The sequence below is a fragment of the Phragmites australis genome, chromosome 22 (genome assembly GCF_958298935.1).
Source record: "Phragmites australis chromosome 22, lpPhrAust1.1, whole genome shotgun sequence".
Lineage (NCBI taxonomy): Eukaryota > Viridiplantae > Streptophyta > Magnoliopsida > Poales > Poaceae > Phragmites > Phragmites australis.
Genome location: NC_084942.1, coordinates 9780881 through 9794861, shown reverse-complemented (window position 1 = coordinate 9794861; position 13981 = coordinate 9780881). Strand labels below are relative to the sequence as shown.

Here is a 13981-nt window from a genome sequence, read left to right as displayed (position 1 = left end):
AGTGGTTATAGGACTTAAAGCATTTGTCCCCTATTACTTCCTCTTATACCCTTGCCAATTAATTAATGGTATCCTTCTCATGAATAAATGAGGTATCTTTTCCAGTAAGGTAATTTTAGCACTTACTTAATTCATGTGCAGTAGTTCATAACACATTTTGAAATAAGCGGAAGTACTCAGATTTACGTAAAACCTTTTCTAAAGGTATTACATCCCTACCTGATGAAATATCAAGATTGAATTTTACTTCACCTGGTACAGTAATACGGTGTACCCAAACTCGAAAAACCACGCCTGTCCAGCAGTCAACGGAATCTTTCTCTCAATTTCCAGCCTTCCAATCTCATCTTGCCAGCAGAAAATGATATAATCTCCATGCACTCGTGTTGTGTTGAGAAAAACTGGAGCTGCCTTGCTGCTGCTGTTCGTGTCGTAAATTCAATGCACGAGTCAAACTTCGGAAGGACAGCCCTTTTGATCATCAAGCCCTGAAAGTTCAGTGGAATGTTCATGTGAACCATAAGCTGGAAAAACTTTCTTTTGTCTGACTTTTATAGAAGAACCAAAAGGAACTCTATCAGTCTATTGTCCATACTTTGAAGACATTTCTATTGCCCAAATCATACTGTATTGCCGTTACTACTACTATACCACTGCCAGCCAAGTCCTGCAGATGCAAGATTCGGCACAATTTCGACATACGTTTTCTGCTAGAAGCTAGCACACTCGATCTGTTGCGACCACACATTTAGTCATAGTCAAAGAACCTGATGGATATGAAGAGACTAATTTCTTTTATATAAATTATAATTGCTTCAGTCGAATCACTCAACGTTGAATGCGCTCAAATATTTAGCTGCATCCCGCTTAGTGTTACGGTATTGCTATAATGTACTCAGGCATTTCTGCCCCTCCATCACCTGATTTTTTCTCTCCCCTCCTCTTCACCCTCTTCTCCGATTCTGGTAAGATCCAACGCAATATGCTCCATCTCCAACGAGCTCCAGTGAGGACGAGAGGTGAGCATTTTGGGGATGAGATTTTCACCAGAGACTGCACGGGATTAGAGGGAAGGCTAGGGTTGGTAGGCTAGCCCAGCGAGATGGTAGCAGACATGGGGACAGAGCAGCAAGGCTGAGGACCACCGGTTGGGTGATGTCGAGGTGGGGGTGTCATGGTGATAGCTCGGCGAAGCTGGGTTTTCACGACGGCGGCCGCGTGGGAGCCACCACTTGCAAGAGATAAGAGTAGGAGGGTGGGGTGGGGTGAATGGGGTGGAGAATCTCACGGGCAAAGAAGGAGAGATCGGGATGAGTAGGAGGTTGAAGAAAGCCATGGGCTGTTGGATCTTCATCTAAAAGCTGAAAAGTTCGAGTGATGGGAGGGGCTAAAATGCCCTGGTGAGCTATAGATGGTACCTAGTTTTGTGCTTCTGGCGAGCTTCACCTAGAGGAACAAGAAAGGTTTGCTAGGGCTAGGAAGGGTCAGCAAACCGATGCTACTGAAGCTAGCTCCGGGTGAGCAGACTAGTCCGCACATGCGAGATCTTAGTGTGGAGCCATATCGACAAGGGAGGGAGCAAATATAAGTATATAATCATTTCATTTCCGTTCAAAAGTTGAGTGAAAACCCGAAATACCCCATCTGGTCATGAAAACATGATATTTTGGACAAGATTCCAGTCAGGCTTTTGAAACTTTGACAATCACTAGCTATTATAATATTTAATTTAGAAACGTGGAAATATACTGTCTTCCAAAATACTTTCTCAATATCATCAGTTTTGTTGGATTTTAGAAATATACATTAATAAAAAATAACTGTCAAAACTGCGCTCAAAGACCGTGTCATTGTGCAAAACGTCGTGTATTTTTTTAGTGAAGGGAGTATTGTTGAATGTTGAATAAAACGCGAGATATATTTTATTGAGTACAAGTGAACAACTCCTTAGTTTTTTAAACTACGGATTTATGGGAGATGAGCTGTGGGTATGGGAGTTTTACTTAATATCCCTTGGAATATTACATGGAAACACAAAACAAAGCTTTGCTCCTAAAAAATCAACGTAAATATTATTAGAACAGCGCGATGATCAATAGTTCGATATACTTGATTTACAGAAATCCCTTGCTCGTGAAGTTTCTCACCCTGACAAAAAAAAACCTGGAGATTAATTTCACGTTGCCTGGTAAAGCAACATCATGTGCGCCCAACACTCTAAAACAGCAAAACCACGAATCCAGAATTAAACCGGAACTTTTCTGTGCGGTCTTGTTGACGCGAAAAAGCATCACGCCAAACACTAATCATCTTATGTGCAAAACGGACCGAAACTTCTAGCCCAAACCGAATGTTCTGATCGGGACAATCGGAAGTTCTGATCAACAATATCCAACGAGCAGCACCTGGGAAATCCCAGTCATGGCACCGCACCGTTGGGCCTTCGTCGTCACCCACGCTCAGAAGGGAGCCCATTAGAGCGTAGATGGCCGGCGGCTTATCTGTGGTCATCAAGATCAAGAATGGAGAGCAATAGGGGTTGGAAAAGATAACTAGGGCAACAAGAGGATAAAACAAGAGAAAAGTAATTGTATTTGTTCGATTAGATGTTGGATGATCTTAATCGGTCGTGTCCCTTTATATTTATAGTGAGGGTTGGTCTTGCGCTGTTTTGAGTCAAAATTCATCAAAAAACATCTTCAAATCTGACTCTATCTCTTTCCAAATATCTCGATTTGATTCAGATCGGAAATTCTGATTCCCCCATCGGAAGTTCCAATCATGTCGGAATATCCGATTTTTCCAAACATGGGGTTCTCGGTTTGGATTAAAAATATTTAATCAGAAGTTCTAACCCTCTGATCGGATGTTCCGATCCAGTTGGAAGGTCTGATTTTTCAAAGTATGGACCTCTCAATTTGGGAAAAAATATTTAATTGGATGTTCCGATGATAACATCGAATGTTCTGATGTGGTCAAAAGGTCCGATTTTTCAAAGTAGAGGGTTCTCAGTTTGGCTAAAAATATTTAACCGGATATTCTGATCCAAACATGGGATATTCCGATCCGTTAAAACTTCTAGCTCTGAGACTGAACACCGGATGATCCGACGAGAACAAAACTCTGAACACTAGAACATCTAATCTAATATTCCGATCCAAATGTTGGATGTTCGGATCCATTAAAGCTTCCAGCTCCAAGACTAAACACTGGATGGTTCAGCAAGAACAAAAAATATTAGCCGTGCCATTTTCTATTATCAACACATGCCCCCTTTTTTTTGGTGAAACTTGCTTACCAAAAATACATCATCTTTCCTTCTACCTTTCTTAGGGTGATGATCAAGACATCGGCCATGAATACTCATTAGGACGATGGTAACCAACACATCGGCCATATCTCTTTAAGCATCTTGCCACACACTATGATAGTATTTCTTCAAGTATCATCCATTAATAGTTCTAGGTAATTTTTCTCCTTACAAGGTTTCTAACAAATAAGAATTTCCAGGGACGATACTTACAACTTTGTATGGACCCTCCCAACTTGGAGACTATTTATCGAACTTGTTGTCCTTTGATCCAATAGGCAAGATAGTCTTCCACATAAGATCCTCAATCTGAAACGACTTTACTTTTACCTTTTTGTTGTAAGCTTTAGCTACTCTTAATTTGTCTTTCCCGATCTCCCTCAAAGCCTTCAATCTTTCATCTATCACTTCATCAATCATGCCAACAAGTTATTTTGTTCGGACAATCTTAGAGCACCAAGATTCATTTCAATGGGTAATACAGCCTCTTGTCTATAAATAAGTTCATACGACATTACTTTAGTGGCACCATATCTAGATATACGATGTGCTCACAAAGCCTCCGATAGAACCTCATACCATCTCCTAGGGTATTCCTCTATTTTCTTCTTAATAAGTTTAATCAAAATTTTATCACTAGACTCGTCCTGACTATTGGCCTGAGCATAATATGAAGATGAATTGAGAAATTTAGTTTTCAATGACTCAGCAAATTCGCGTACCTGATATGACATGAATGAAGTACCCTTATCCGTAGTTAAAGTTTGCGAAATACCGAATCTATGAACAATATGCTCCAATATAAAATCAATCACCTCTTTGTGTGTCATGTTCTTGAGAGGAATAGCTTCAGCCCATTTAGTAAAATAATCTGTAGCAATCAAGATGAAGCAATGACCCTTAGATGATAGAGGACATATTTGACTGATGAAATCCAAGCCCCAACCTCGGAACATCTAGGGTTTAATAATAGGATGCATCATAGCAGCAGGAACCAATTGAATATCACCAAAGTTCTGATACGCCTCACATTCTCTAAAGTACCTGAAGAAATCATCAAGCATAGTAGACAAATAGAATCCAGCTCTTTTTAAAAACTACTTAATCTTGCGTGCTAATTGATGTGTACCACATATGTCTTCATGTACTTCACCCATAGCAACCCTTGCTTGATCCGAACCCAAGCACTTAAGAAGCAAACCATCCACAGTTCGGCAATATAAATCATCATTCAACAATGTATATTTGAAGGCTTGCCGCCGAATCTTTCTATCAACACCTTTGTCCGGATCCTTCAAGTAATCAATTAAAGGCCTTCCCCAATCTTCAGATTCAACCACTTCAACCTTTTCTCCCACTAGAGAAGATACAACCGAACCCAAAAAATCATGTTCGGCTACACAATGATCAACACTTTCAAGCATCGGTCTTTTAATTACAAAGAACTTACCTCTATTAACTTGATAACCAGATGTTTGTTGTGCTAAATCATTTGCTATAAAGCTATCATCTTTAGACACATGATTAATAACAAAATCATCTAAAACAGGAATGATGTCTAAACAGTTACCAAGATAGCTATTTAGCAATCCATCGAAACATTGATAATTACCAGAAAATTGCTGCACAACTAACAACAAATCACCAAAAGCTTCTATGTTTTTCACACCCATGGAACTTTAAATTCCTAATTCTAACATGTGAGCTTCATATTCATCTTGATTATTAGTACAAAAATAATCTGAACCACAAGATGTTTCAGAAATAGCTTCTCTAGGTGACACAAAAACAAGATCAATACCTTGTCCAATCCCACAAGCTAAACCATCAAAATAAAGTTTCCATGGTTTAATAGATATGTAATCAACTTTTAAATCACACTTATCATCAATCCGATGGTCAATAACAAAATTACCTACAACTTGGTATTTCCTAGATTTCAAAGATTCATAAGCCAAATCATACTCTATAAGTGTATAAGCCTATTTACCAATTCTACCACTCAAAATTGACCTTTGCAACATATACTTAACAACATCGGCTAGACATGCTAATATACAAGTACTAGGTAGCAAATAATGTCTTAACTTTGTGCAAGCATAATACAGCGATAAGCATAATTTTTCCATAAAAACATACCTTTTCTCTGCTTCCAAGAGACGTCAACTCAAGTAAGTGATTCATACTCCTTGCCATCAGTTTTTTCTATCAAAACAACACCAATCACATCATCTCCCACAGCAATATACAACCAAAAAGGCAATCCGGCTTTAGGCGCCTAAAGCACCGGAGTAGACAAATATCTTTTGATCTCATCAAATGCAAGTTGATGTACGTTCTGCCCTCCAAGTAATCCGGTCTCATTCTTTAACCGAATTATAGGCGTAAAAGCACCAATTTTTCCGAACAAGTTTGATATAAATTTTCTCAAATAATTCACCTTATCCAATAATTTTTGTATATCTCTTTTACATGTGGGTACTCGAACATTTTGTATGGCTTCTATTTTAGTAGGATCTATCTCTATGCCATTTCTTCTCAACTGGGATAATATTGGAGATCCAATCCGCATACCTGCATGGACTAATAAATCCAGCTTTTAATAACTGGTCTATCTCTTCTTTAATCCGATCATATGTATTAGGATTAAACCTTTTAGGTGGCTATTTATAAGGCCTAAATCCTGCTTTAATAGGTAACCGATGTTCTCCCAACTCTCGGTCAAGTTCCGGTATCTCATGATACTCCCAAGGAAAGCAATCAACGTATTCTTTAAGCAACTCTACTTTAGCCTTGTAATCGGCTTTCATATTTTGTTTACAAATGTTGGTCTTAGCATAGTACCATCACATATATCAACATCTTCTAATGGATTAGCCACGAGAAACCTTGACCTAACTTATCTAACTCATCTAAGTCTTTAATGGTCTCATAAATATGGTTCTTATTTGATCGATATTACTCCATACGCTTTTGAAGCCACTCTAAATTTTTGTCCCTAATCATTGATATATTACATCATTGAGCCAATTATCACAAGTCAGCTTTACAAACACGGGTACAAATCCATCCTTGAAAACACTAAGGAAATCATAACATGAAAGATCAAGCCCAAACAAGCACTTAGCATTGCCATATCTCCAATCGGTCGAAGCATCAGCCAAAGCAACATATGTCGAAGTATTCGCATGTATTATTTTCACTTCATCATCCACCCATTGAACTAAAAGCTGTGCAAGGTAGATGGAACACAACTATTTGTGTGAATCCAATCACGTCTAAGAATAACGCTATAGTTACCTTGCACCTCGACGACGAAGAAGGTGGTGAATAATATCTTGCTTCCAATAGTAATCTCCATAGAGATAACACCTTTAGGCTCATTAGAATCACCCGCAAATCCATTGAGCACCAAGTTGTTCTTCATTGGTTCATTATCATCTCTACCAAGCTTCTTAAAAATTGAGTATGACATCAAATTAACTGCAGCCACACCATCAACAAGCATTCTCAAAATTGGATTCCCATTAATATGGCATTTTACATATAAAGGCTTGAAATGTCGATCCGTCTCTTTAATCTTTTCAAAGATAGCCTTTTTTTGCCCCAAATCCAATTGAGCCACTTCACCTTCATCCAGCACGAAATTCCGAAGGTAACATAAAAATCATATTCATGTCCATACCTTCGGTCGATGAGGCATTATTAGCATGTGCCGGTGAATCATCATAATCAAGTAGCTCTTCATCTTCCTTGTCATCTTGCCTAAGCACCGGCGTCGTTGTTGATAAAAGAGGTACTGTAGGAGCTGTTATATCATCTAGCTTTGGTCTTCACACTTGCTTTACGGGTTGCATTGGGTTAACCTCATTGAAAGTAGCATCTCGCAAATTTTTAGCTTATTGCTCAATCAATTCTTGCTTGCGTAGCCGCTGTAATCTTCTCTTTTTTGTGTGATAAAAGCCGGAGGGACACCACCTTGGTTATAGGTACTTAGAAAGTTACTTAGTACTACTTGCTTCATGATCTTTGGGCTTTTAATCAACTTAGACAGCAGTAGGTATATGTTTAGACTTGACCGGATTACAATCGGTTCTTTGCCAAGCTCTTCGGTGACCACTTTCATTGAATATATTTCAATAATATCAGCAGCAGTGGTCCTTGCCTTATCAATATTAGATCTGAATTTTGAGCACAAATACTACTTCCCCTGACCTAGTATACTTTGTTTACAACTTTAGCATGTTGATCATCACCAGATCGATTTATATGCTCCATACGGTCATGGACAGGACGTGATATTCTATCAAATACCAGCAGCCTCTGTGGTGCTGCCCATCTCAGATGAAAAGGAGGAAATTGCATAGGAGGAGGAGGAATACACATACCGTTATAACCCCACGTTGAACAAGGAGGGAATGGCATCGGAGGGGGTGCACATAACTATGGCGCCGATGGACCAAGCGGCGGATAGATGTTAGGAGCATGATCGTCCCTTGGTTGATGATGATTGTGTACCCCTTTCCTTCGAGGTGATGTCGGTCGCTTAACTCCACTTGGCTGACTCATATTTGCTTAGACAGCCTTGTCTTTCTCATATTTAGACAATAGTTGCTTGAAAGTGGGCTTGAACTTTTCAACCTTGTCATATTTCTTTGCTTCATTGATCTTCCACTTGCCAACCTCCAGGCTTTTTGATTTGATCATTCTTGGCTTAGCATAGACATGCCCCCCGAGAATGGAAGCATTCACTACAATCTTGATTGATTCTTTACCTTTAGGAGTCTTCTCAAGTATCACCTCTCACAACAAGTTTTTGTTCTCCCCCAAAGGTTTAGGCCTTTGTGGTTATATTCTTCCCTTTAGTTGATTCGGCTTGAGTTGGCTGAATTAGGATGCTCCTTTCTTGGAGATCAACTACATTAACCGGGAATGGTTGTTTGTCTACTTGCATCTCTGTAAATTTCAATTGTCCTAATGGTCGATTAAATCTATCAACGAAAAATATTCAATTGTTAGTAGAATGAGAATAAGAATTATGCCATTTACAATAAGCTTGCTTCTTTAATTCTTCTGATGGCAAAATCACACGACCATGAGATAACTTAATTTGTTTCTCTTGTAACAAGTAATTAAAAATTCTATCACACTTACCTACATCAAAAGTAAACTTAATTTCTTCTTGCTGATTCTTGGCAGGTATCACCTTAAGAGCTGAGCAAACGAATGGTTTAGACTTAGAAGACCAAGCACATTCGGCCACACACACATCAACGTCATCATCATCCGAATTTTCAGATTCATACTCAAGCATGTGAACATTAGGACGATCAACCTTCATTTTATCACTTGACCTCTAAAAATTTCTAGATTCTTTAGCCTGGTTTTTTTGCGCCAGAGCTCTTTGCAATACTTGACTAATATCCTAAAAATCGTAACCTTCTAACTTTTCCTTAAGATGAGACAGTAAGCCCGAATAAGCTAATTCAGCCAAGTCTTTTTCAGAAAGTATCAAGTTAAAACATCGGTTCTTTGTATCTCTAAAACTCCTAATAAAATCAGCAACTGGTTCATTATATTTTTGTTTTAACCGATGTTAAGTGTGAAAGCATCAACTCAGTATCAACACTATAAAAATATTCATGAAACTTCTCTTCTAATTGAGACCATACATGTATAGAATTGGGAGCAAGGGATGTAAACCATGTAAAAGCAGTTCCAGACAATGACAAATGAAACAATCTAATTTTTATCACATCATTAGAACTAGCTTCACCCAATTAGCAAGAAATTGACCTATATGCTCCCTCATTGTTCTATTATCTTCCCCAGTAAATTTCATGAAATCAGGAATTTTAAAACCACAGGGCTAAGGAATTGTGTCATAGTTCTTGGGATATGGCTTTTGGTATGCACCAGATTTTTTTCTAACCTCCACACCGAATTGCTCCCTTAGCACAGTAACTACTTGTTCTTGCATAATTTCCGCATAATCGGCAACGGGCCAAACGGGATTAACTACCAGCTCAAGTTGTGGTGTAGGCATATTCAGCACATAAGATGTAATAGGAGGTGGCGTGGTGAAGTTTTCTTCAGGTATCGGCCCATAAGGGATTCCCGATCCTTGTGGAGGTATAGGCAGGGTACCATATGGTACGGTTTAGTAAAAAGGTATATGCACATTGGGATAACTTTCAAATCTATAAGTTTGAGCCGAAATTGGAGCATGATGCCTAGCATATGGCATTTGATATGGGTTTTGTGTCATATCAGTTTTAATAGCATGAGAATTAATATGATGAGGTGTAACACTACCCATATAATTTCGGCCATCAAAAGGATTATTCAAATATGGGTAAGAAACACTAGGTAATGCCTTAGCAACATTAGGAGGAATTAAAGCACTAGCATTACTAGTAACTGGCTTCTTCAAATTTTGTTCCTCATGCATTTGTAAAACTAAAGGCCGAAGCATATAAACCAATGTATCATCAACCATCTTTTGAACACTATTAGCCATAGTTGCACCAACAGATTGATCAATCATATTAGCAATACCTTCATACGATGGATAGGGTTGAGTACACACATCAATTGGTACCTTAGGTTTTTGGTCGGCGGGTGGTGGAGAATCTTCTTTTTTGAACATGCCTTGCTGAGTCTTCACGTAGCGTGAGAGGAGTTGTTGCCGATGTTGTTCCAAGTCAGCCTCGATCGCCACGTGCTTCTTCCGGTAACTCATCGTAGGATGCCATGATGATGTTGTCCTTGTCAATTTCCGAAGAAGACATATCCAGGGCTTCAAAATTCGGCTAGAGGATAGCTGAAAACTTCTTTCCCCAATGGAGTTGCCAAAAAAGTGTGTTGACACGAAAAAGTATTGTGCCAAACATTGAGCACCTCATGTGCAAAACGAACTAAAACTTCTAGCCCAGACAGAATGTTCCGATGTTCCGATCAACAATACCCAACGAGCAGCACCTGGGAAATCCCAGTTGTAGCACCGCACCGTTGGACCTTTGTCATCACCCATGCTCAGGAGGGACCCCATCATAGTGTAGATGGCCGACAGCTTGTCCTTGGTCTCGAGATCAAGAACGGAGAGCAATGTGGATTGGAAACGATAACTAGGGCAAAAAGAGGAGAAAAATGAGAGAAAAGTAAATTGTATTTGTTCGATTGAATGTTGGATGATCTCAAACGGTCATGACCCTTTATATTTATAGGGAGGGTTGATCTTGCCCCATTTTGAGTCGGAATCCATCAAAAAATATCTTCAAATCTGACTCTACCTCTTTCCAAATATCCCGATCCGATTCAGATCGGAAGTTCCGATTCCCCCAATCAGAAGTTTCGGTCATGTCAGAATATCCGATTTTCCCAAACATGGGGTTCTCGGTTTTGATTAAAAATATTTAATCGAAAGTTCTGATCCTCTAATTGGATGTTCCAATCCAGCCGAAAGACCTCTCGGTTTGGGCAAAAATATTTAACCGGATGTTTTGATGTAGTCGGAAGGTCCGATTTTTTAAAGTATAGGGCTCTCGGTTTGGCCGAAAATATTTAACTGGATATTCTGATCCAAACATTGGATGTTTCGATCTGTTAAAACTTCCAGCTCTGAGACTGAACACCAGATGATCCAGCGAGAACAAAACTCTGAACACTAGAACATCTAATCAGATATTTCGATCCAAACATTGGATGTTCCGATCCATTAAAACTTTCAGCTACAAGACTAAACACCGGATGGTCCGATCAGAAAAAAAAATCTTAACCCTACCATTTTCTGTTATCAACAGGTCTCCTTGTCAGCTTCCTGAAAATTATCTACCGTGGTTGGTGTTGTGATGAAAAATTGCTGCCTTGCTTCTGTTGGTGTCCTGTCGTCAAGGGAAGTCAATGCACGAGTGGAGAGGCAGAGGTTATGTCGTCGTCAGTCGCCTGTCATCTCAACCAAGCTCATGTTTCACTGTTTTTTTTTTCTCGAATTGAAGTTACGTCACCGCGTCTGGATCCAACTGTGCGATATGCGTGTTACCGTTCCTGGAATCTTTTTTCGTTCAGTGAAAATGTCAAAACACGAGATTGGTATGCGTGTTACGTAAAATTGTAGTCGATAATGTTACTGCCACACCTTTCCGTCTGACACAAAATCTTCCTGGTAATTCAAGGAGTGAAATTTACATATTGAAATGCCCAATTCCCCATCTTCTTACAGTAACAAAATAAATCTGAACAGAATGCAGACTGTACCGGCAAAAAGTAATTCATTTCGGGCCGCAAATCCCAGGACAGGCCCAACGTGGTATGACTAGGGGCCCTACATTTTCGGGCTAGGCCCGGCTGCCCATTGGAACTGCCATGAGAAAATAGAAAAAAGTTTGTTTTGGGCTGGGCTTGGGCCAGGTCTGTTCAATTAGGGCCGGGATTGTTTAACCAGGCCCATCTAACTAAGCCTAGTGGGCTTTCCTTTTTAAACAGGAAAAATGAGTTTTAGTGTTATTAATTGATAAAGAAATGCAGGGAAAAAAAATCAAGGCGAGACATTAGATATAGACAATCGAATAAATAAAATTGGCAAACCCATAATGTGGGTGGATAAAAAACTAAGGCTATGTTTGGAAGCCCATAACCCCGTCGGGTACCCAGCCTTTTCCCCGGGAGGAAGCCCGCGCGGAAAATTTTCACAGGCCAACAAACCGGCCATTTAGAAGCCTACTTCATCGGGATCTCCGGCCCGACCTACTCATTTTTCATGGGGAAACGCGCCCCATCTACGCAGGTCGGGGCAGCGCTCCCTATCTCGCTCGCTTGCTCACTTGAGTAATCCCATCGTCTATGACGCTCTCGAGCGAGACCACCGCCGCCGTTGTCATCTCCACCTCTAAAGTCATCACCTCTACCTTCGCCATCGCCTCTACAGTCGTTGCGACGCCTCCGCATATCCCTCTCGGGGGATGATGTGAGTCCATGCCCCATCTCCCTCTGGTGCCCCCACTAGGCCACCGCCATCGATGCAGACATAGGCTACCTAGCTCTGACACCATGGCCGCCGCCCACGAGGGGCCGCCGCTGCGAGGCGCTCCTCCTCCTAGCCCTGGTCATCTTTGGCCACTGTCTGGACGCGGGCTGCTGCGGGCTAAAGCGGCACCGCCGGAAGCACGAGATCCACTCGCCGGTCAAGACGGTGGTCATGAGGAAGAATCGCACCTTCGACCACATCCTCAGTTGGCTCCGCTGCACCCACCCTGACATTGATGGCCTCATCAGCCAGGAATCCAACCGCTTCAACACCTCCAACCCTTCATCCCCGAAGATCTTCATACTGACGAGGTCGAGCACGTTCACTCCGACCCGAGACACGGCTTCAAGGACATCTATGAGCAAATCTTCAGCTACGCTGACACCTCCACTATTTCGTCCCTATGCCCGGCTTTGCCCCAGAATACCCACAGCATGGGACTCGACATGCCATAGAACGTCATGAGCGGATTCATGCCCGACTCCGTCCTCACCGACGAGTCGGCATCTTCGACCACTGGTTTGTCTCTATGCCCACCTCCACGTAGCTCAAACACTTGTTCATTCACTCCATGACCTCCCATGACCTCACTTTCAACGCCCGCAAGGACCTCATCCATGGCTTCCTGCAAATGACCATCTTTGACTGCCTCGAGGAGAATAGCTTGTCCTTTGGCATCTACTACCAGAACATCCTGGCCACGCTCTTCTATTAGAGCCTTCACTGGCTCAGGCACCTCATCAAGTTCCACCAGTACAACCTCAAGTTCAAGCTGCATGCCAAGTGGGGAAAGTTCCACCAGTACTTTGACTGCGAATTGTTTACCACAAAAAATGACAATCCTTCGCATGATGTGGCAAGGGGGCGGAGGTTCGTCAAGGAGGTGTACAAGACACTGGGAGCCAGTCTGCAGTGGAATGAGATGGCCATAATTATCATATATGATAACCATGGTGGATTCTATGACCATGTCCCTACGCCAGTTGTCGGAGTACCCCAGCTTGATGGGATTGTTGGGCCTGATTTGTACTACTTCAAGTTTGATCAACTTGGGGTGCGTGTGCCCACATTCGTCATCTCACCCTGGATTGAGAAGGGCACTGGTGAGTACTTCTGGTTTTGAATTCCCAATTTTAATGTCTGTAAGCATGGTCTATTGAGAAACACAGGTTCAAAAGAATTTCTAAAAATTTATGTCTAGAAGTAAGGACTGCAGATTAACTTTAGTTCGAGGAAGGAACTAATTTGCAAAGGTTAGCATATGCTTTATTTTGGTAGGAAAAATAATTCAAAGATGTTTATATGATTGATTCTTATTTCAATGTTTTAAGAACAATTCCGCCCTTCACTTAGCACAGAAGCATTTGTTTGATGTAGGAGCGTGTGGTAATTTTCCTGCTACTAGTGTGATATATATTGATGATCTATTAGGATTTGCCTTCAAGCTTCTAGACTCGATATATGTGTGGCAACTTGGCAAGTAACACTGCAAAAATGTTTTATGAACAAAATCCAGTATTTCTACATCAACTCACTTGTGATATGGTGCAAACATTCGATGTCTGGCAACTAGCAGTCCATGACAACAGTTTATCGGATAACCGGCATTTGTACAACCTTTCACATAAAGAGGTGGGAGCTACTTG

The 13981-nt window shown here is 40.9% G+C and overlaps 2 pseudogenes; one reads left to right on the top strand and one right to left on the bottom strand.

The window, feature by feature from the left end:
* Positions 1 to 3445: 3445 nt before the first annotated feature.
* LOC133904512 (uncharacterized) lies at positions 3446 to 10557 on the bottom strand (annotated as a pseudogene).
* A 1594-nt stretch (positions 10558 to 12151) lies between these two features.
* LOC133904511 (non-specific phospholipase C1-like) lies at positions 12152 to 13638 on the top strand (annotated as a pseudogene).
* Positions 13639 to 13981: the final 343 nt, after the last annotated feature.